The following is a 26,394-nucleotide window of genomic DNA, read 5'->3' as shown; positions in this document are numbered from 1 at the left end:
TTTTGGGAAATCCAGCAGGCATAAGAACCAACACACACCAAACCCTTTCACACCAAACACTCGCACACCAAAATCTCGCACTCCAAACCCTCACACTCCAAACCTCACACTCCACAATCTCATGCTAGAAATCATAACACTTCAAAACTTCACATTGCAAAACCTCCAAACCCTCAAACTGCAAATACTCGCACTCCAAACCATTGCTCTCCAAACCCTCACACTCCAAACCCTCACATCCCAAACCCTCGCACTCCAAACCCTCGCACTCCAAACCATTGCTCTCCAAACCCTCACACTCCAAACCCTCACATCCCAAACCTTCGCACTCCAAACCCTCGCACTCCAAACCCTCACACTCCAAATACTCACACTCCAAACCCTCGCATTCAAAAACAACCAAACTCTCACACTCCAAACCGTCACATTCAAATTGCTCGTTGTCTATCGCCTCGTACTCCAAATTCTCACAACCAAACTTTAACGTTCCAAGCACTCACATTCAATACATTCACACTACAAACCCTCACACTACAAACCCTCGCACTCCAAATCCCCGCACACCAAGCCCTCACACTCCAAACCCTCACATTCCAAACCCTCACACTGCAAATCCTCGCACACTACACACGCAAACATCAAACACTCACCTGTCAAACGCTTACATTCAAAAAGCTCACATTACCAACTCTCTAAACTCTCGCACTCAAACCACTCACAGCCAAACCCTCACACTTAAAACACTCAAACTCCAATCCTTCAAACACTAAAATCGAATACACCAAACCCTCACACTCCAAACTCTCACACTTCAAACCTTCGCATTCCAAACCCTCGTGCTCCAAAAACACTCAAAACGACAACTCACACTCGAAATCCTCACACTCCACACAATAGCACACCAAACTTTCCAATCCCTCATACACCAAAAGCTCGCACTCCAAACCCTCGGACTCCAAACCCTCACACTCCAAACCCTCACACTCCAAACCCTCACACTCCAAACCCTCTCCGTCAAATGCTCACACTTCAAAAACTCCAAACCCGCACAGACCAAACCCTCGCACTCCTAACCCTCACACTCCAAAACCGTCACACTCCAAACCCTCACACTCCAAACCTTCTCCATCAAATGCTCACACTCCAAACCCTCGCATTACAAACCCTCACACTCCAATCCCTCACACTGCAAATCCTCACACTCCAAACCCTCACACTGCAAACCCTCACACTCCAAACCTTCACACTCCAAACCCTCACCGTCAAATGCTCACACTTCAAACACTCCAAACCCACACACACCAAACCCTCGCACTCCAAACCCTCACACTACAAATCCTCACACTACAAACCCTCACACTCCAAACCCTCACACTCCAAATACCTCACATTCCAAACCCTCTCCTCAAATGCTCATACTCCAAACTCTCACACTACAAACCCTCACACTCCAAACCCTCGCACTACAAACCCTCACACACCAAACCCTTGCACTCCAAACCCTGGCACATTAAATGCTCACAAACAAAACACTCTCATTCCAAACTCTCCAAACCATTGCACTCCAAACCCTCACATTCTGAATTCTCACACACCAAACACTTGCATTCCAAACCCTGACACAGCAAATGTTCACAATCAAAACATTCTCATTCCAAACTCTCCAAACCCTCGCATTCCAAACCCTCACACTCCAAACCCTTACACTCCAAAACCTCGCACACCAAACACTCGCACACCAAACCCTCGAACACCAAATCCTTGCACAGCAAAATCTTACACACCAAACCCTTACACTCCAAATCCTCACACTACAAACCTGCACACTCCAAAATCTCCAAGCCCTTACAGTTTAAATTTGTACACCCAAAAGCTAATGCTCCAAACACTCACACTCAATACACTCGCATTCCAAACCCTCACACTCCAAACACTCAAAAGCAAAACTTGAATTCCTCACACTCCAAACACTTACACTCCAAAGACTTGCACTCCAAACACTCGCACTCCAAGCCCTCACACTCCAAACCCTCACACTCCAAAACCTCGCACAGCAAACACTTACACTCCAAAACCTCGCACAGCAAACACTCGCACACCAAACCCTCGAACACCAAATCCTTGTACAGCAAAATCTTACTCACCAAACCCTTACACTCCAAACCCTCGCACTACAAACCCGCACACTCCAAAATCTCCAAGCCCTTACAGTTTAAATTCGTACACCCAAAAGCTAACACTCCAAACATTCACACTCAATACACTCGCACTCCAAACCCTTACACTCCAAACACTCCAAACCAAAACTCACACTTGAATTCCTCACGCTCCACACAATAGCACAGCAAACTCTCCAAACCCTCGCACGCCAAACCTTCACAATTCAAAACCTCACACTTCTAAACCTCACTCCAAACACTTGCAAACCAAACCCACACACTCCAAACCCTCACAATCTATACACTCACACTCCATACACTCACACTCCATACCCTCACAGTCCAAGCCCACACACTCCATACCCTCATAATCTAAACCCTCACACTCCATACCATCATACTACATACCCTCATACCCCATACCCTCACACTCCAAACACTTACATTCCAAAGACTTGCACTCCAAACACTCGCACTCCAAAGCCTTGTATTCCAAAGCCTCGCACTCCAAACACTCCCACTCCAAGCCCTCACACTCCAAGCCCTCACACTCCAAACTCTGCAAACCCTTATAGTCCAAATTCTCACACCCAAACTCTCATAATCCAAACACTCACACTCAATACACTCGCAGTGCAAACTCTCACACTCCAAATCCTCATACTCCAAGCCTTCGCACGACAGATGCTCACAATCCAAACACTCGCACTCCAAACTCTCCAAACCCTTGCATGCCAAACTCTGCAAGCTCTCGCACCCTCGACACTTACACTCCAAACTCTCACACTCCAAAAACTCCAAAACCCTCACACTCCAAATCCTCGAATTTCAAATACTCACACTCCAAATCCTCGCATGCAAACTCTCGCACTTCAAACCCTAGCACATCAAACGTCACAAACAAACATTCTCATTTCAAACTCTCCAAACCCTCGCTCTCTAAATCCTCACACTCTGAATCCTCACATTCCAAACCCTCACATTCCAAACCCTCTCCGACAAATGCTCACACTCAAAACTCTTCAAACCCGCCCAGACCAAACCATCGCACACCAAACCCTCACACTCAGAATCCTCACACACCAAACACTCTCCGACAAATGCTCACACTCCAAACTCTCCAAATCCGCACACACCAAACCCTCGGACTCTACCTCCTCATACTCGAAATTCTCACAACCAAACTCAAATGCTCCAAACACTCACATTCAATACACTCACACTACAAACCCTCACACTCCAAACCCTCGCACTCCAAATCCTCGCACTCCAAAATCACCAAGCCCTTATAATTCAAATTCGCACACCCAAAACCTAATGCTTGAAACAGTCACACTCAAGACACTCAAAAGCAAAACTCACATTTGAATTCCTCACAATCCACAGAATAGCATAGCAAACTCTCCAAAACCTCACACACCAAATCTTTGCACTCAAAACCCTCACACTTCAAATACTCACATTCCAAACACTCACTCTCCAAACCCTCACACTCCAAACCCTCACACTCCAAATCTTCACACTCCAAATCCTCACACTTCAAACCCTCACACTGCAATCCCTCACACTGCAAAACCTCACACTCCAAAACATTGCACTCCAAAACCTCACACTCCAAACACTCATAATCCAAGCCTTGCACTCCAAACCCTCACACTCCAAACCCTCACACTCTAAACCTTTACACTCCAAACCTTCATCCATCAAACGTTCGCATTCCAATCACTTCAAATCCTCATACTCCAAACCCTCGCATATCAAACCGTCACACTTCAAATAGTCGCACATTAAATGCTCACAATCCAAATGATCACATTCCAACCACTCCAAACCCTCAAACACAAATCCCTCACACTCCAAACCCTCGCACTCCAAACATTCACACTCCAAACACTCGCACTCCAAAACCTCGCACCCCAAAACCTCACACTCCAAACCCTCACACTCCAAACCCTCGTACATCATAGCCTCGCCCTGCAAATCCTTGCATGCCAAAATCTCGCAATCCAAACCCTCGCACTCCAAACCCTCGCATTCCAAACACTCACACACCAAACACTCGCACACCAAAATCTCATGCTAGAAATCAAAGCAGTTCAAAACTTTGCATTGCAAAACCTCCAAACCCTCAAAGTGCAAACACTCGCACTCCAAACCATTGCTCTCCAATCCCTCTCACTCCAAACATTTGCACACCAAACCCTCCACACATCAAACCATCGCACTTCACAACCTTCACTCTTCAAAACATGGCACTCCAAAGCCTTGCACTCCAAACCCTCACACGCCAAACCCTCGCACTCCAAACCTTCGCACTCCAAACCCTCGCACTCCAAACCCACGCACTCCAAACCGTCACATTCAAACTCCTCGCACACTACCTCCTCGTACTCCGAATTCTCACAAACAAAATTTAACGCTCCAAACACTCACATTCAACACACTCACACTCCAAACCCTCACTATCCAAACCATCGCACTCCAAACTCTCGCTCTCCAAACACTCGCACTCCAAACCATTGCTCTCCAAACCCTCTGACTCCAAACCTTCACACACCAGACACTCCATACGTCAAACCCTCGCACTCCAAACCCTCACACTGCAAATCCTCACATTCCACACCCACAAACACCAAACATTCGCCCGTCAAATGCTTACATTCATAAAGCTCACATTACAAACTCTCTAAACTCTTGCACTCGAACCACTCACACCCAAACCTTCACACTTAAGACATTCGCATTCCAAACACTCACACACCAAAAAACAAATACTGCAAACACTCGTGTTCCAAACACACACACTCCAAACCCTCACACTCCAAACCCTCAAACTTCAAATCTTCACAATCCAAACTATCGCACTCCAAAAACACTCAAAACCACAACTTACATTCAAAATCCTCACAATCCACACAATAGCACACCAAACTTTCCAAACCCTCACTCACCAAACCCTCACTCACCAAATCCTCGCACTCCAATCCCTCGCACTCCAAAGCCTTGTACTCCAAATCCTCACACTCCAAACACTCACACTCCAAACCGTCACACTCCAAACGCTCATACTTCAAACCCTCACACGCCAAAACCCTCGCACTCCAAACCGTCACACACCACACCCTCACACTCCAAAACCTCACATGCCAAACCCTCACACTCCAAACCATCACACTCCAAACCCTTACAGTCCAAACACTCACACGCCATAGCCTCACATTCCAAACCATCACTCTCCAATCTCTCGCTCTCCAAACCCTCAGACTCCAAACCCTCACACTCCAAACGCTCATACTCCAAACACTCACACTCCAAACCCTCACACTCTAAACCCTTACACCACAAAACCTCACACTCCAAGTCCTCGCATGCCAAACCCTCACACTCCAACACCACACATTCCAAACCCTCACACTCCAAGCCCTCACACTGCAAACCCTCACACACCAAACCCTCGCACTCCAAACACTCACACTCCAAACACTCGCACTCCAAGCCCTCACACTGCAAACCCTCACACTCCAAACCCTCAAACGCAAAACCCTCACACTCCACAACGTCGCACATCAAACCCTCGCCCTGCAAATCATTGCACGCCAAAATCTCGCACTCCAAACCCTCGCACTCCAAAATCTCATGCTATAAATCATAACACTTCAAAACTTTGCATTGCAAAACCTCCAAACTCTCAAAGTGCAAACACTCGCACTCCAAACCATTGCTCTCCAAACCCTCGTGCTCCAAACCTTCACACACCAAACGCTCCACACGTCAAACCCTCGCACTCCAAAACCTCACACTACAAATCCTCACACTCCACACCCGCAAACACCAAACACTCGCCCGTCAAAAGCTTACATTCAAAAAGCTCACATTACAAACTCTCTAAACTCTTGCACTCGAACCACTCACACCCAAACCCTCACACTTAAAACACTCGCATTCCAAACCCTCACACATCAAATATGAATACTGCAAACACTCGCGTTCCAAACGCTCACACTCCAAACACTCGCACTCCAAAATCTCATGCTATAAATCATAACACTTCAAAACTTTGCATTGCAAAACCTCCAAACTCTCAGTGCAAACAATCGCACTCCAAACCATTGCTCTCCAAACCCTCTCACTCCAAACCTTCGCACACCAAACCCTCCACACTTCAAACCATCGCACTCCACAACCTTCACTCTTCAAAACATGGCACTCCAAACCCTTACACTCCAAACCCTCACACTCCAAGCCATCGCACTCCAAACCGTCACATTCAAACTTTTCACACTCTACCTCCTCGTACTCCGAATTCGCACAAACAAACTTTAACACTCCGAACACTCACATTCAAAACACTCACACTACAAACGCTCACATTCCAAACCCTCACACTCCAAACCCTCGCACTCCAAACGCTCCACATGTCAAATCCTCGTACTCCAAAACCTCACACTACAAATCCTCACACTCCACACCCGCAAACACCAAACACTCGCCCGTCAAACGCTTACATTCAAAAAGCTCACATTACAAACTCTCTAAACTCTTGCACTCGAACCACTCACAGCCAAACCCTCACACATCAAATATGAATACTGCAAACACTCGCGTTCCAAACACTCACAGTCCAAACCCTCACACTCCAAACCTTCAAACTTCAAACCTTCACAATCCAAACCCTCGCACTCCAAAAACACTCAAAACCACAACTCACATTCGAAATCCTCACATTCCACACAATAGCACACCAAACTTTCCAAACCCTCACACACCAAACCCTTGCACTCCAATCCCTTGCACTCCAAACCCTCACACTCCAAATACTCACACTCCAAATCCTCACACTCCAAACCCTCACATGACAAACCCTCACACTCCAAACCCTCACACACCAAACCTTTGTACTACAAACCCTCACATTCTAAACCATCACACACCAAACCCTCACACTCCAAAACCTCACATGCCAAACCCTCACATTCCAAACCATCACACTTCAAACCCTCACACTCCAAACCATCACACTCCAAACCCTCACACTCCAACATCACACACTCAAAACCCTCACACTCCAAGCCCTCACACTGAAACCCTCGTACTCCAAACCCTCACACTACAAATCCTCGCACTCCACACCCGCAAACACCAAACACTCGCCTGTCAAACGCTTACATTCAAAAAGCTCACGTTGCAAACTCTCTAAATTCTTGCACTCAAAGCACTCAACTCCCAAACCCTCACACTTAAAACACTGGCACTCCAAACCGTCACACACCAAAAACGAATATTCCAAACAATCGCATTCCAAACCCTCACACTTCAAACCTTCACAATCCAAACCATCGCTCTCCATAAACACTCAAAACCACAACTCACACTCGAAATCCTCACACTTCACACAATAGCAAACCAAACTTTCCAATCCCTCACACACCAAACGCTCGCACTCCAAACCCTCGAACTCCAAACCCTCACACTCCAAACCATCACAATCAACCCTCTCCATCAAATGCTCACACTCCAAACACTCCAAACCTGCACACACCAAACCCTCACACTCCAAACACTCACACACCAAACCCTCACACTCCAAACCGTTACATTCCAATCCCGCTCACTCCAAACACTCACACGCCAAACCCTCACACTCCAATCCCCCATACATCAAAACCTTGCACACCAAACTCTAGCACTCCAAACCTTCACACTCCAAACGCTCACACTCCAAACCCTCACACTCCAAACCATTGCACTCCAAACCCTCACACGCCAAACCCTCACTCTCCAAACCCTCACACTCCAAACCTCACACGCCAAACACTCACACTCCAAACACTCACACGCCAATCGCTCACATTACAACCCCCCGCATTCCAAACCCTCACACTCCAAACCCTCAAACTCCAAATCCTCGAATTTCAAATGCTCACACTCCAAACTCTCTCACTCCAAACTCTCGCACTTCAAACCCTGGCACATCAAACACTCACAAACAAAACATTCTCATTCCAAACTCTCCAAACCATCGCACACGAAACCCTCACACTCAGAATCCTCACACACCAAACCCTCTCCGACAAATGTTCACACTCCAAACCCCCTCCAACAAATGCTCACACTCCAAACTCTCCAAATCCGCACACACCAAACCCTCGAACTCTACCTCCTCGTACTCCAAATTCTCACAACCAAACTCTAATGCTCCAAACACTTACATTCAATACACTCACACTACAAACCCTCACACTCCAAACACTCACACTCCAAATCCTCGCACTCCAAAATCACCAAGCCCTTATAGTTCAAATTCGCACACCCAAAACCTAACGGTCCAAACAGTCCCACCCAAGACACTCAAAAGCAAAACTCAAACTTGAATTCCTCACACTCCACAGAATAGCACAGCAAACTCTTCAAAACCTCACACACCAAATCTTTGCACTCAAAACCCTCACACGCCAAACACTCACACTTCAAATCCTCGCACTCCAAACCCTTACCCTCCAAACCCTCACAGTCCAATCCCTTACACTCCAAACACTCACATTCCAAACACTCACACTCCAAACCCTGGCACATCAAACACTCACAAACAAAACATTCTCATTCCAAACTCTCCAAATCATCGCACACGAAACCCTCACACTCAGAATCCTCACACACCAAACCCTCTCCGACAAATGTTCACACTCCAAACCCCCTCCGACAAATGCTCACACTCCAAACTCTCCAAATCCGCACACACCAAACCCTCGAACTCTACCTCCTCATACTCCAAATTCTCACAACCAAACTCTAATGCTCCAAACACTTACATTCAATACACTCACACTACAAACCCTCACACTCCAAACTCTCACACTCCAAATCCTCGCACTCCAAAATCACCAAGCCCTTATAGTTCAAATTCGCACACGCAAAACCTAACGGTCCAAACAGTCCCACTCAAGACACTCAAAAGCAAAACTCAAACTTGAATTCCTCACACTCCACAGAATAGCACAGCAAACTCTTCAAAACCTCACACACCAAATCTTTGCACTCAAAACCCTCACACGCCAAACACTCACACTTCAAATCCTCGCACTCCAAACCCTTACCCTCCAAACCCTCACAGTCCAATCCCTTACACACCAAACCCTCACAGTCCAATCCCTTACACTCCAAACACTCACATTCCAAACACTCACACTCCAAACACTCACACTCCAAACTCTGACACTCCAAACCCTCACACTCCAAACCCTCACATTGCAAATCCTCACACTCCAAAACCTCACACTCCAAAACCTCGCAGTCCAAGAACTCACACTCCAAATCCTTGCACTCTAAAACCTCACACTACAAGCACTCGTAATCCAACCCTCGCACTCCAAACCCTCACACTCCAAACCCTCAAACTTCAAATCCTCATACTCTAAACCCTCACCCGTCAAACGTTCGCATTCCAATCACTCCAAATCCTCATATTCCAAGCCTTCGTACATCAAACCCTTACACTTCAAATAGTAGCACATTAAATGCTCACAATCCAAATGCTCACATTCCAACTACTCCAAACTCTCAAACACCAAACCCTCACACTCCAAAATCTCGCACTCCAAACCCTTACACGCCAAACCCTCCACACTCCAAACCTTTGCATGCCAAACCCTCACACTCCAACACCACACACTCCAAACCTTCACACTTCAAGCCCTCACACTGCAAACCCTCACACTACAAACACTCACAATCCAAAACCTCGCACTCCAAACACTCACACTCCAAACCCTCACACTCCAAAACCTCGCACTCCAAACCCTCACACTCCAAACCCTCACACTCCAAAAACTCATACTCCAAACACTCACACTCCAAAACCTCACACTCCAAACCCTTACATGCCAAACCCTCACAATCCAAACCCTCGCATGCCAAACCCTTACACGCTAAACCCTCACAATCCAAACCCTCGCATGCCAAACCCTCACACTCCAACACCACACACTCCGAACCCTCACACTCCAAGCCCTCACACTCCAAACCCTCACACTCCAAACAATCAAACGCAAAACCCTCACACTCCAAACCCTTGCACATCAAACCCTTGCCCTGAAAATCCTTGCATGCCAAAATCTCGCACTCCAAACCCTCGCACTCCAAACTCCCACATTCCAAACCCTCACACTCCAAACACTCGCACTCCAAAATCTCACGCTGGAAATCATAACACTTCAAAACTTTGCATTGCAAAATCTCCAAATCCTCAAAGTGCAAAGAATCACACTCCAAACCATTGCTCTCCAAGCACTCCAAGCAGTCGCACTCCAAACTCTCGCACTCCAAACCCTCGCTCTCCAAACTGTTACATTCAAACTCCTCGCACTCTACCTCCTCGTACTCCGAATTCTTACAAACAAATATTAATGCTCCAAACACTCACATTCCACACACTCACGCTACAAACCCTCACACTCCAAACCTGCGCACTCCAAACCCTCGCACTCCAAACACTTGCACTCCAAACCCTCATTTTCCAAACCGTTACATTCAAACTCCTCGCACTCTACCTCCTCGTACTCCGAATTCACACAAACAAATTTTAATGCTCCAAACACTCACATTCCACACACTCACACTCCAAACACTCGTACGCCAAACCCTCGAACACCAAATCCTTGCACAGCAAAAACTCATACACCAAACCCTCACACTCCAAAACCTCGCACTACAAACCCGCACACTTCAAAATCTCCAACCCCTTACAGTTTAAATTCACACACCTAAAACCTAATGCTCCAAACAATCACACTCAATACACTCGCACTCCAAACCTTCACACTCCAAACACTCAAAACCAAAACTGACACTTGAATTCCTCGCACTCCGCACACTAGCACAGCAAACTCTTCAAACCCTCACACGCCAAACCTTCACACTTCAAAACCTCACACACTGAATCCTCACATTCCAACTCCTCTCACTCTACCTCCTCGCACTCCAAATTCTCACAACCAAACTTTAACGCTCCAAAGACTCACATTCAATACACTCACACTACAAATCCTCACACTCCAAACACTCACACTCCAAACCCTTGAACATCAAATCCTTGCACAGCAAAAGCTCACACACCAAACCCTCACACTCCAAAACCTCACACTACAAACCCGCACACTCCAAAATCTCCAAGCCCTTACAGTTTAAATTCACACATACAAAACCTAACGCTCCAAACCCTCACACTCCACACACTCAAAACCAAAACTCACACTTGAATTCCTCGCACTCCACACAATAGCACAGCAAACTTTCCAAAGTCTCGCATGCCAAACCTTCACAATTCAAACCTCACATTTCTAAACCTCACTCCAAATCCTTGCACCTCAAACCCACACACTCCAAACCCTCACACTCCATTCACTCACACTGCAAACACTTGCACTCCATACCCTCACAAACCATATGCTCACGTTTCAAACACTCGCACCCCTAAACCTCCCACTTCAAATCCACACACTCAAAACCCTTGCACTCCACACTCTCCAACAGCAGAAACTCTAAACCATAGCACTTCAAATGCTCAAAATCCAAACTCTCGTACTGCAAACTCTGTAAAAAATCATACTCAATACACTCACACTCCAAACCCTCACACTCCAAAGCCTTCCACTCCAAAACCTTCCACTCCAAAAACTCCCAATCCATGCTCTCACTCTTCAAACTCTCCAAACCCTTATTATCCAAATTCTCATACCCAAACTCTCACGATCGAAACACTCACACTCAATACGCTTGCGGTCCAAACCCTCGCACTCCAAAGCCTCGCATGCCAAACACTCGCACTGCCAATCCTCACACTCCAAATCGTCACACTCCAAACACTCACACTTCAAAATCTCACACATCAAACCCTCGCACTCTAAACACTGACACTCCAAACCCTCACATGCCAAACCCTCACACTCCATACCCTCACACTCGAAACACTCGCACTGCAAACCCTCACACTCCAAACTCTCACACTCCATAACCTCACACTCCATAACCTCACACTCCAAACACTCGCACCCAAACACTCGCACTCCAAAACCTCGCACGACAAATTCACACACTCCAAAACCTCCAAGCCCTTACATTTAAATTCGCACACCCAAAAACCTAATGCTCCAAACACTCACACTCACTACACTCACAGTCCAAACCCTCACACCCAAACACTCAAAAGCAAATCTCACACTTGAATTCCTCGCACTCCACACAATAGCACAGCAAACTCTCCAAACCCTCGCATGCCAAACCTTCACAATTCAAAACCTCACACTTCCAAACCTCACACTCCATACCTTCACACTCAAAACCCTCACGCTCCATACCCTCACACTCCAAACACTCGCACTCCAAACCCTCACACTCCAAACACTTGCACTCCAAACAATCGCACTCCAAACATTCACACTCCAAATTCTTGCACTCCAAACCCTCGCATTTCAAACACTTGCACACCAAACATTCACACTCCAACCTCTCGCAGTCCAAAGCCTTCCACTCCAAAACCTCACACTCCAAACACTCCGACTCCAAGCCCTCACACTCCAAACTCTCCAAAACCATATTATCCAAATTCTCACACCCAATCTCTCACGATATAAACACTTACACTCAATTCGCTCCCAGTCCAAATTCTCGCATTCCAAATCCTCACCCTCCAAGCCTTCGCATGACAAATATTCACAATCCAAACACCAGCATTACAAACACTCCAAACCCTCACACTCCAAAGCCATCATTCTTAAAACCCTCACACTCCAAACCTTCACATTCCAAACCATGGCACTCCAAACCTTCACAATCCAAACTCTCGCACTCCAATCACTCACAATCCAAACCCTCGCACACCAAACCCTTGCACTCCACAGCCGCAAACACCAAACACTCAAGTCAAAAGCTTACATTCAAAATGCTCACATTACAAACTCTCCAAACCCTCGGACTCAAACCAATCACACCCAGACCCTCACATTTAGAACACTCGCAGTCCAAACACTCGCATTCCAAAACTTCACACTCCAAACACTGACACACCAAACATTGACACTCCAATCACTGAAACTCCAAACTCTCGCACTCCAAACCCTCACACTCCAAACCCTCGCACTCCAAACTCTCACACTTCAAACCCTGGCACATCAAATGCTCACAATCAAAACGTTCTCATTCCAAACTCTCCAAACCCAAGCTCTCTGAATCTGCACACTCTGAATCCCCACACTCCAAGCATTCACACTCCAAATACTCTCTGACAAATGCCCACACTCCAAACTCTCCATACCCCGCACACACCAAACTATCGCACACCAAAACCTCGCAATCCAAAACCTCGCACTCCAAAATCTCCAAGTCCTTGCAGTTCAAATTCGCACACCCAAATCCTAACGGTCCAAACACACACTCAATACACTCAACAGCAAAACTCACACTTGAATTCCTCACACTCCACACAATAGCATAGCAAACTCTCCAAAACCCCACACACCAAATCCTTGCACACAAAACCTTCACAATCCAAATCCTCCCACTCCAAACCCTCGCACTCCAAATCCTCGCACTCCAAACCCTCGCACTCCAAATCCTCGCACTCCAAACCCTCGCACTCCACACCCGCAAACAGCAAACACTCGCATGTCAAACGCTTACATTCAAAATGCTCACATTACAAACTCTCTAAACCCTCACATACAAACCACTCACACCCAGACCCTCACACATAAAACACTCGCATGCCAAACCCTCACACTCCAAACACTGACATTCCAAACACTCATACTCCAAATCTTCACATTCCAAACGCTCGCACTTCAAAACCTCACACTTCAAAACCTCGCACTCTAAACGCTCACACTCCAAACACTGACACTCCAAACACTGACACTCCATACCTTCGCACTCCAAACCCGCACACTCCAAACCCTCGCACTCCAAACCCAAGCACTCCAAACACTCATACTCCAAACCCTTACACTCCAAACACTCAAATTCCAAACCATTACACTCCAAAACTTCACACTCTAAACCATCACACTCCAAACCTTCACAATGCAAACCTTCACAATGCAAACCCTCACACTCCAAACCCTCGCACTCCAAATCCTCAAACTCCAAACACTCACACTCCAAACCATTACACTCTGAACTCTCAAACTCCAAACCGTCACACTCCAAACCTTCACAATCCAAACCTTCATACTCCAATCACAGACACTCCAAACCATCACACTACAAATCCTCGCCTTTTAAACCCTCAGATTCCAAGCCCTTACACTCCAAACCCTCAGACTCCAAACCTTACCAATCCAAACCTTCGCACCCCAAACCCTCACACTCCAAACACTAATATTCCAAATACTAACATGCCAAACACTAACACTCCAAACAGTAACACTACAAACCCTCACACTCCAAACCATTACACTCCAAAACCCTTGCATTTCAAACCCTCGCACTCCAAATTCTCACAATCCAAACACTGACACTCCAAACACTGAAACTCCAAACACTGACACTCCAAACACTGGCACTCCAAACACTGAAAGTACAAACACTGACACTCCAAACACTTGCACTCCAAATCCTTGCACTCCAAACCCTCGCACCCCAAACCCTCACACTGCAAACACTAACACTCCAAACCCCAAGCCCTCCATCTCCAAATCCTCAAACTCCAAAACCTCACACTCCAAAACCTCATACTCCAAACCATTACATTCCAATCCCTCACACTCCAAACACTCACACTCCAAACACTAACACGCCAAACACTAATACTCCAAACACTGACATTCCAAACCCTCACACTCCAAACCCTCACACTCCAAACCCTCACACTCCAAACCATTACATTCCAAAGCCTCACACTCCAACCACTCCCATCCAAACCTTAACAATCCAAAACTTTCACATTCCAAACCTTATCGATCCAAACCCTCGTACCCCAAACCCTCACACTCCAAACATTAACACTCCAAACACTAACATGCCAAACATTAACACTCAAAACAGTAACACTTCAAACCCTCACACTCCAAACTCTCACACTCCAAACCCTCACACTCCAAACCCTCACACTCCAAACCATTAAACTCCAAACATTTACATTCCAAAACCTCACACTCCAAATCTTAACAATCCAAACCCTCGCACTCCAAACCTTACCAGTCCAAAACCTCACATACCAAAAACACTCACATTCCAAACCCTCACACCCCAAACGCTCACACTCCAAACCATTACAATCCAAACCTTCATATTCGAAACACTCACATTCCACAACCTCAAGCTCCAAATCCTCAAATTCCAAACCTTCACACTCCAAACCCTCACACTCCAAACCCTCGCATTCCAAACACTCGCACTCCAAACACTCACACTCCAAACCCTCACACTCTAAACCCTCACACTCCAACCCTAAAACTCCAAACCCTCATACTCCAAACCATTTCACTCCAAACCTTCAAACTCCAAACACTCACACTCCAAACTTTAACAATCCAAAACTCTCACACTCCAAACCTTACCAATCCAAACCTTCGTACCCCAAACCCTCACACTCCAAACACTAGCACTCCAAACACTAACACGCCAAACACTAACACTCCAAACAGTAACACTCCAAACCCTCACATGACAAACTCTCACACTCCAAACCCTCAAAGTCCAAAACTACACACTCCTAACCATTATATTCCAAACACACTCACTCCAAAATCTCACACTCCAAACCCTCACAGTGCAAACCATTAGACTCCACGCCCTCACACTCCCAACCATTACACTCAAACCTCCACAATCCAAACCATCGCACTCCAAACACTCACAGTCCAACCCCTCAAACTCCAAATCCTCTTGCTCCAAACCATTACACTCCAAACCCTCACACTCCAAACCATCCCATGGCAAATCCTCGCACTCCAATTCCTCGCACACCAAACACTTACACTTCAAACACTCCAGACTCCAAACCTTCACAATCCAAACCCTCACAATGCAAACCCTCACAATCCACTTCTCGCATGCCAAACCCACGCACTGCAAATCCTCCCACTCCAAATTCTTGCACTCCAAACTCTCACACTCCACACCCGCAAGCAGCAAACACTCGCATGCCAAACGCTTACATTCAAAAAATGCTCACATTACAAACTCTCTAAACCTTCGCATACAAACCACTCACTCCCAGACCCTCACACTTAAAACACTCGCACTCCAAACACTCACACTCCAAACCTGCAAACTCCAAACCCTCACACTCCAAACCATTACACTCCAAACTCTCATATTCCAAACCCTCAAACTCCAAAACCTCACAATCCAAACACTCACACTCCAAAACCTCACACTCCAAACACACGCATTCCAAACACTCACACTCCAAACCCTTGCACTCCAAACCCTCACACTCCAAACCCTCCAAGGGCAAATTCTCGCACTCCAAATCCTCACACGCCAAACACTCACACTCCAAACACTCGCATGTCGAATACCTACATTCAAAATGCTCACATTACAAACTCTCTAAACCCTCGCATACAAACCACCCACACCTAGACCCTCACATATAAAACACTGGCACTCCAAACACTCGCATTCCAAACCCTCACACTCCAAACCATCACATTCCAAGCCCTCTCATTCCAAAAATACTCAAAACCACAACTCACACTCAAATTCCTCGCACTCCACACAATAACACACTAAAATTTCTAATCCTCACACAGCAAAGCCTTGCACTCCAAATCTTCACACTCCAAATGGTCACACCTCAAACCCTCGCACGTCAAACCCTCACAATCCAAACACTTACACTCCAAACACTGAAACTCCAAACACTGACACTCCAAACACTGGCACTCAAAACCCTCACACACCAAATCCTCGCACTCCAATTACTCACACTCCAAATCCTTGCACTCCAAACCATTTCACTCCAAACACTCACAGTCCAAACCCTCAAACTCCAATCCCTCAAACTCCAAACCCTCACACTCCAATCCTTCACAATCCAAATGCTCGCACTCCAAACACTCGCACTCCAAGCCTTCACACTCCAAGCCCTCGCATTCCAAACACTCACACTCCAAGCACTCACACTCAAAACCCTCACTCTCCAAAACCTCACACTCCAACCCTCACACTCCAAGCCCTAACACTTCAAACCATTACACTCCAAACCTTCAAACTCCAAACACTCAGACTCCAAACTTTAACAATCCAAAACCCTCACAGACCAACCTTACCAATCCAAATCCTCGCACCCAAAACCCTCATGCTCCAAACACTAACACTCCAAACACTATCATGCCAAACACTGACACTCCAAACAGTAACACTCCAAACCCTCACACTACAAACTCAAACACTCCAACCCCTAACAGTCCTAAACCTCACACGCCTAACCATTATATTCCAAACATTCACATTCCAAACCCTCATACACCAAATCTTAACAATTCAAACACTCACACTCCAAACACTCACACTCCAAACACTCACACTCCAAACCATTACACTCCAAGCCCTCACACTCCCAACCATTACACTCCAAACCTTCACAATCCAAACCATCGCACTCCAAACACTCACAATCCAGCCCCTCAAAATCCAAACCCTCTTGCTCCAAACCATTACACTCGAAACACTCATATTCCACACCCTCAAACGCCAAACCCTCACACTCCAAACCTACACAATCCAAACCCTCACACTCCAAACACTCACACTCCAAACCCTTGCACTCTAAACCCTTGCATTCCAAAACCTCGCACTCCAAACCCTCGCACGGCAAACCGTCAGAGTCCAAACTGTCACACTCCAAACCCTCCTACGGCAAATCCTCGCAATTCAAATCCTCGCACGCCAAACACTCAAACTTTAAACACTCGCATGTCAAACGCTTACATTCAAAATGCTCACATTACAAACTCTCTAAACCCTCGGATACAAACCACTCACGCCCAGACTGCACACTTAAAACACTCGCCCTCCAAACACTCGCATTCGAAACCCTCACACTCCAAACCTTCACATTCCAAGCCCTCGCATTCCAAAAACACTCAAAACTACAACGCACACTCAAAATTCTCGCACTCCACACAATAACAGACTAAAATTTCCAATCCCTCACACAGCAAGCCTTGCACTCCAAATCTTCACACTCCAAATGGTCACACTCCAAACCCTTGCACTTCAAACCCTGATACTACAAACTCTCACAATCCAAACACTGACACTCCAAACATTGAAACTCCAAACACTAACACTCCAAACACTGGCACTCAAAACCCTCACACTCCAAACCCTCGCACTCCAAACCTTCATACTCCAAATCCTTGCACTTCAAACCCTCACACCCCAAACCATCACACTTTAAACACAAACACTCCAAACACTGACATTCCAAACAATCACACTCCAAACCTTCACACTCCAACCCATTACATTCCAAACACACACACGACAATCCTGAACAATCCAAAACCCTCACACTCCAAACCTTACCAATCCAAACCCTCGCACCTCAAACCCTCACACGCCAAACATTAACACTCCAAACCCTCACACTCCAAACTCTCACAATCCAAACCCTCACACTCCAAACCCTCACACCCTAAACCATTACACTCCAAACCTTCACAATCCAAACCATTGCACTCCAAACCCTCACACTCCAAACCCTCACACTCTAAACCCTCACACTCCAAACCCTCGCACTCCAAGCACTCACACTCCAAACCTTTAAACTCCAAAACCTCACACTCCAAATCTTCACAATCCAAACTCTCACACTCCAAACCATTGCACTCCAAACCCTTGCACTCCAAACACTCAGACTCCAAACCCTCAAACTCCAAATCCTCACTCTCCAATCCTTCACAATCCAAAATGCTCGCACTCCAAACCCTCGCACTCCAAAACCTCACACTCCAAACATTCGCACTCCAACACTCACACACCAAACCCTCGCACGCAAAAGCCTCGCACGCAAAACCCTCACACTCCAAAGCCTCACACGGCAAATCAGCGCACTCCAAATCCTCACACGCCAAACACTCACACTCCAAACACTCGCATGTCAATTGCTTACATTCAAAATGCTCACATTACAAAATCTCTAAACTCTCGCACTCAAATCACTCACACCCAGAACCTCACACTTAAAACACTTGCACTCCAAACACTCACACTCCAAACCCTCAAACTCCACACCCTCAAACTCCAAACCCTCACACTCCAAACCCTCACACTCCAAACACACGCACTCCAAACACTCACACTCCAAACCATTGCACTCCAAACCTTCGCACGCCAAAGCGACACAGTCCAAACCCTCACACTCGAAAGCCTCCAACGACAAATCCTCGAACTGCAAATCCTCGCACGCCAAACACACACACTCCAAACACTCGCATGTCGAACACTTACATCAAAAATGCTCACATTACAAAATCTCTAAACCCTCGCATACAAACCACTCACACCTAGACCCTCACAATTAAAACACTCGCACTCCAAACACTCGCATTCAAAACCCTCACACTCCAAACCTTCACATTCCAAACTCTCGCACTCCAAAAACACTCAAAGCCACAACTCACACTCGAAATCCTCGCACTCCACAAAATAACACACTTAAATTTCCAATCCCTCACACAGCAAACCCTTGCACTCCAAATCTTCACACGCCAAATGGTCACACTCCAAACCCTTGCACTTCAAACCCTCGCATTCCAAACTCTCACAATCCAAACACTGACACTCCAACCACTGGCACTCAAAACCCTCACACTACAAACCCTCGCACTCCAAACCCTCGCACTCCAAATCCTTGCACTCCATACCCTCGCACTCCAAATCCTCACACTTCATATACTAATACTCCAAACACTGACACTGCAAACCCTCGCACTTCAAACCCTCGCACTCCAAACATTGACACTCCAAACACTGGCACTCAAAACCCTCACACTCCAAACACTCACACTCCAAATCTTCGCACTCCAAATCCTTACAATCCAAACCCTCGCACCCCAAACCCTGACACTTCAAAAACTAACACTCCAAACACTGACACTCCAAACCCTCACGCTTCAAACCCTCAAACTCCAAACCCTCACACTCCACACCCTCACACTCAAAACCATTACATTCCAAACCCTCACACTCCAAACACTCACACTCCAATCCTGAACAATCCAAAACCCTCACACTCCAAATCTTACCAATCCAAACACTCGCACCCCAAACCCTCACACTCCAAACACTAACATTCCAAACACTAACACGCCAAACATTAACACTCCAAACAGTAACACTCCAAACACTCACACTCCAAACTCTCACACTCCAAACCCTCACACTCCAAACCATTACACTCCAAACATTCACATTCCAAAACCTCACACTCCAAATTTTAACAATCCAAACCCTCACAGTCCAAACCTTACCAATCGAAACCCTCACACTACAAACACTCACACTCCAAATCCTCACACTCCAAACCCTCACACTCCAAACCATTACACTCCGAACCCTCACATTTCAAACCCTCGCACCCCAAACACTCACAGTCCAAACCCTCACATTCCAAACCTTCACAATCCGAATGCTCGCACTCCAAACCCTCGCACTCCAAGCCCTCACACTCCAAACACTTGTACTCCAAACACACACACTCCAATGCCTCGCACTGCAAATCCTCACACTCCAAACCCTCACATGCCAAACCCTCCCACGGCAAATCCTCGCACTCCAAAATCTCGTCCGCCAAACACTCACACTCCAAGCACTAGCATGTCAAACGCTTACATTCAAAAAGCTCACATTACAAACTCTCGAAACCCTTGCACTCAAACCACTCACAGCAAGACCCTCACACTGAAAACACTTGCACACCAAACACTCGCATTCCAAACCCTCACACTCCAAACCTTCACATTCCAAACTCTCGCACTCCAAAACACTCAAAACTACAACTCACACTCAAAATCCTCACACTCCACACAATAACATCTGAAACTTTCCAATCCCTCACACAGCAAACCTTTGCACTCCAAATCTTCACACTCCAAACCCTCGCACTTCAAAACCTCACACTTCAAAACCTCGCACTCCAAACCCCCACACTCCAAACCTCAACAATCCAAACACTAACACGCCAAACACTAACACTCCAAACACTGACACTCCAAACCCTCACACTCCAAACCCTCACACTCCAAACCCCCACACTCCAAACCCCCACACTCCAAACCTTAACAATCCAAAGCCTCGCACCTCAATCCCTCACACTCCAAACACTAACACTCCAAACACTAACACGCCAAACACTAACACTCCAAACAGTAACACTCCAAACCCTCACACTACAAACTCTCACACTACAAACCTTCACAGTCCAAAGCCTCACAATCCAAAACATTACATTCCAAACATTCACATTCAAAACCCTCACACTCCAAATCTTAACAATCCAAACACTCACACTCCAAATCTTACCAATCCAAACCATCACACTCCAAACACTCACATTCCAAACATTCACATTGCAAACACTCAAACTCCAAACCTTCACACTCCAAACCGTCACAATCCAAACTCTCACACTCAAACCTTCACATTCCAAACATTCATACTCCAAACACTCATATTCCACATGCTCAAACTCCAAACACTCACATTCCAAACACTCACACTCCAAACCCTCACAATCCAAACCCTCACATTCCAAGCCCTCACACTCCAAACACTCACACTCCAAATCTTCGCACTCCAAATCCTTACAATCCAAACCCTCGCACCCCAAACCCTGACACTTCAAAAACTAACACTCCAAACACTGACACTCCAAACCCTCACACTTCAAACCCTCAAACTCCAAACCCTCACACTCCACACCCTCACACTCAAAACCATTACATTCCAAACCCTCACACTCCAAACACTCACACTCCAATCCTGAACAATCCAAAACCCTCACACTCCAAATCTTACCAATCCAAACACTCGCACCCCAAACCCTCACACTCCAAACACTAACATTCCAAACACTAACACGCCAAACATTAACACTCCAAACAGTAACACTCCAAACACTCACACTCCAAACTCTCACACTCCAAACCCTCACACTCCAAACCATTACACTCCAAACATTCACATTCCAAAACCTCACACTCCAAATTTTAACAATCCAAACCCTCACAGTCCAAACCTTACCAATCGAAACCCTCACACTACAAACACTCACACTCCAAATCCTCACACTCCAAACCCTCACACTCCAAACCATTACACTCCGAACCCTCACATTTCAAACCCTCGCACCCCAAACACTCACAGTCCAAACCCTCACATTCCAAACCTTCACAATCCGAATGCTCGCACTCCAAACCCTCGCACTCCAAGCCCTCACACTCCAAACACTTGTACTCCAAACACACACACTCCAATGCCTCGCACTGCAAATCCTCACACTCCAAACCCTCACATGCCAAACCCTCCCACGGCAAATCCTCGCACTCCAAAATCTCGTCCGCCAAACACTCACACTCCAAGCACTAGCATGTCAAACGCTTACATTCAAAAAGCTCACATTACAAACTCTCGAAACCCTTGCACTCAAACCACTCACAGCAAGACCCTCACACTGAAAACACTTGCACACCAAACACTCGCATTCCAAACCCTCACACTCCAAACCTTCACATTCCAAACTCTCGCACTCCAAAACACTCAAAACTACAACTCACACTCAAAATCCTCACACTCCACACAATAACATCTGAAACTTTCCAATCCCTCACACAGCAAACCTTTGCACTCCAAATCTTCACACTCCAAACCCTCGCACTTCAAAACCTCACACTTCAAAACCTCGCACTCCAAACCCCCACACTCCAAACCTCAACAATCCAAACACTAACACGCCAAACACTAACACTCCAAACACTGACACTCCAAACCCTCACACTCCAAACCCTCACACTCCAAACCCCCACACTCCAAACCCCCACACTCCAAACCTTAACAATCCAAAGCCTCGCACCTCAATCCCTCACACTCCAAACACTAACACTCCAAACACTAACACGCCAAACACTAACACTCCAAACAGTAACACTCCAAACCCTCACACTACAAACTCTCACACTACAAACCTTCACAGTCCAAAGCCTCACAATCCAAAACATTACATTCCAAACATTCACATTCAAAACCCTCACACTCCAAATCTTAACAATCCAAACACTCACACTCCAAATCTTACCAATCCAAACCATCACACTCCAAACACTCACATTCCAAACATTCACATTGCAAACACTCAAACTCCAAACCTTCACACTCCAAACCGTCACAATCCAAACTCTCACACTCAAACCTTCACATTCCAAACATTCATACTCCAAACACTCATATTCCACATGCTCAAACTCCAAACACTCACATTCCAAACACTCACACTCCAAACCCTCACAATCCAAACCCTCACATTCCAAGCCCTCGCACTCCAAAAACACTCAAAACCACAACTCACACTCAAAATCATTGCACTCCACAAAATAACAAACTAAAATTTCCAATCCCACACACAGCAAACCCTGGCACTCCAAATCTTCACACTCCAATCCTTCGCACTCCAAATACTTGCAGTCCAAACCCTCGCACTCCAAACACTCACACTTCAAACACTAACATTCTAAACACTAACATGCCAAACACTAACACTCCAAACACTGAAACTCCAAACCCTCACACTCCAAACACTCACACTCCAATCCCTCGCACTCCAAATCCTTGCACTCCAAACCCTTGCACTCCAAACCCTCACACATCGAACACTAACACTCCAAACCTTACCAATCCAAACCCTCGCACCCCAAACTCTCATACTCCAAAAACTAACATGCCAAACACTAACACTCCAAACAATAACACTCCAAACCCTCACACTCCAAACTCTCACACTCCAAGCCCTCACACTCCAAACCATTACACTCCAAACATTCACATTCCAAAACCTGACACTCCAAATCTTAACAATCCAAACCCTCACACTCCAAACCGTACCAATCCAAACCCTCACACTCCAAACACTCAAACTCCAAACCCTCACACTCCAAACCGTACCAATCCAAACCCTCACACAACAAACCCTCAAACTCCAAGCACTCAGACTCCTAACCCTCAAACTCCAAACCAGCACACTCCAATTCTTCACAATCCAAATGCTCACAATCGAAACCCTTGCATTCCAAACCCTCACACTCCAAACCCTCGCACTCCAAACACTAGCACTCCAAACACTAGCACTCCAAACTCTCACACTCCAAACCCTCGCACTTCAAACCCTTGCATGCTAAAACCCTCACACTCCAAACCCTCCCATGGCAAATTATCTCATTCCGAATCCTCGCATGCCAAATACTCACACACCAAACACTCGCATGTCAAATGCTTACATTCAAATCATCACATTTCAAAGTCTCTAAACACTCGCACTCAAACCACTCACACCCAGAACCTCACACTTAAAACACTCGCACTCCAAACACTCGCATTCTAAACACTCACACTCCAAACCTTCACATTCCAAACCTTCACGCTCCAGAAACACGCAAAACCAAAGCTCACACTCAAAATCATCGCATTCCACAGAATAACACACCAAACTTTCCAATCACTCAGACAGCAAATCAATGCACTCAAAATCATCACACTCCAAACACTGACACTTACAAACCTTCACACTCCAAAGCCTCGCACGCCAATCCCTCGCACACCAAACCCTCACACGCCAAACCCTCACAGTCCAAACACTGAAAGTCCAAACACTGACACTTCAAACCCCCTCACTCCAGAACCTGACAATCCAAACCCGCAGACTCAAACCCTCTCACTCCAAACTCTCCAAACCCTTGCACTCCAAACTCTCCAAACCCCCGCACTCCAAACTCTCCAAACACTCGCTCTACAAACACTCCAATCAGTCGCATCCTCGACACTCACACCCCAAACCCTCACACTCCACACACTCCAAAACCCTCACACTCCAAACACTCACACTCCAAACACTCCAAAACACACACACTCAAAACCCTCAAATTTCAAATGCTCACACTCCAAACCCTCGCACTCCAAACCTTCAAACTTCAAACCCTGGCACATCAAATGCTCACAAGCAAAACGTTCTCATTCCAAACTCTCCAAACACTCGCTCTCTGAATCCACACACTCTGAATCCGCACACTCTGAATCCTCACACTCCAAATACTCTCTGACAAATGCCCACACTCCAAACTCTCCATAATCCGCACACACCAAACCCTCGCACACCAAACCCTCGCAATCCAAAACCTTGCATTCCAAAATCTCCAAGTCCTTGCAGTTCAAATTCGCACATCCAAATCCTAACGGTCCAAACACACACTCAATACATTCAAAACCAAAACTCACACTTGAATTCCTCACACTCCACACAATAGCATAGCAAACTCTCCAAAACCTCACACACCAAATTCTTGCACACAAAATATTCACAATCCAAACTCTCACACTCCAAACACTCAAACTCCAAACCCTTGCACGGCAAACTCTTGCACTCCAAATCCTCCCGCTCCAAACCGTCACACTCCACACCTGCAAATAGCACACCAAACACACGCATGTCAAACGCTTACATTAAACTGCTCACATTACAAACTATCTAAACCCTCACACTCAAACCATTCACACCCAGACCATCACACTTAAAACACTCGCATGCCAAACCCTCACACTCCAAACACTGACATTCCAAACACTCAAACTCCAAATCTTCATATTCCAAACCCTCGCGCTCCAAAAACACTCAAAACCACAACTCACACTCGAAATCCTCACACTCCAAATAACACACCAAACTTTCCAAACCCACACACGGCAAACCCTTGCACTCCAAATCTTCACACTCTAAACCCTCACACTTCAAAACCTCACACTTCAAAACCTCGCACCCCAAACCCTCACACTCCAAACACTAAAACTCTAAACACTAACACACCAAACACTAACACTCCAAAGAGTAACACTCCAAACCCTCACACTCCAAACTCTCACACTCCAAAGCCTCACACTCCAAAACCTCACACTCCAAACCATTACACTCCAAACGTTAACATTCCAAACCCTCAAACTCCAAACCATCACACTCCAAACCATTACA

The sequence above is a fragment of the Pristiophorus japonicus genome, chromosome 2 (assembly GCF_044704955.1).
Source record: "Pristiophorus japonicus isolate sPriJap1 chromosome 2, sPriJap1.hap1, whole genome shotgun sequence".
Taxonomy (NCBI): domain Eukaryota; kingdom Metazoa; phylum Chordata; class Chondrichthyes; family Pristiophoridae; genus Pristiophorus; species Pristiophorus japonicus.
Note: the sequence above shows the minus strand (reverse complement) of the source record.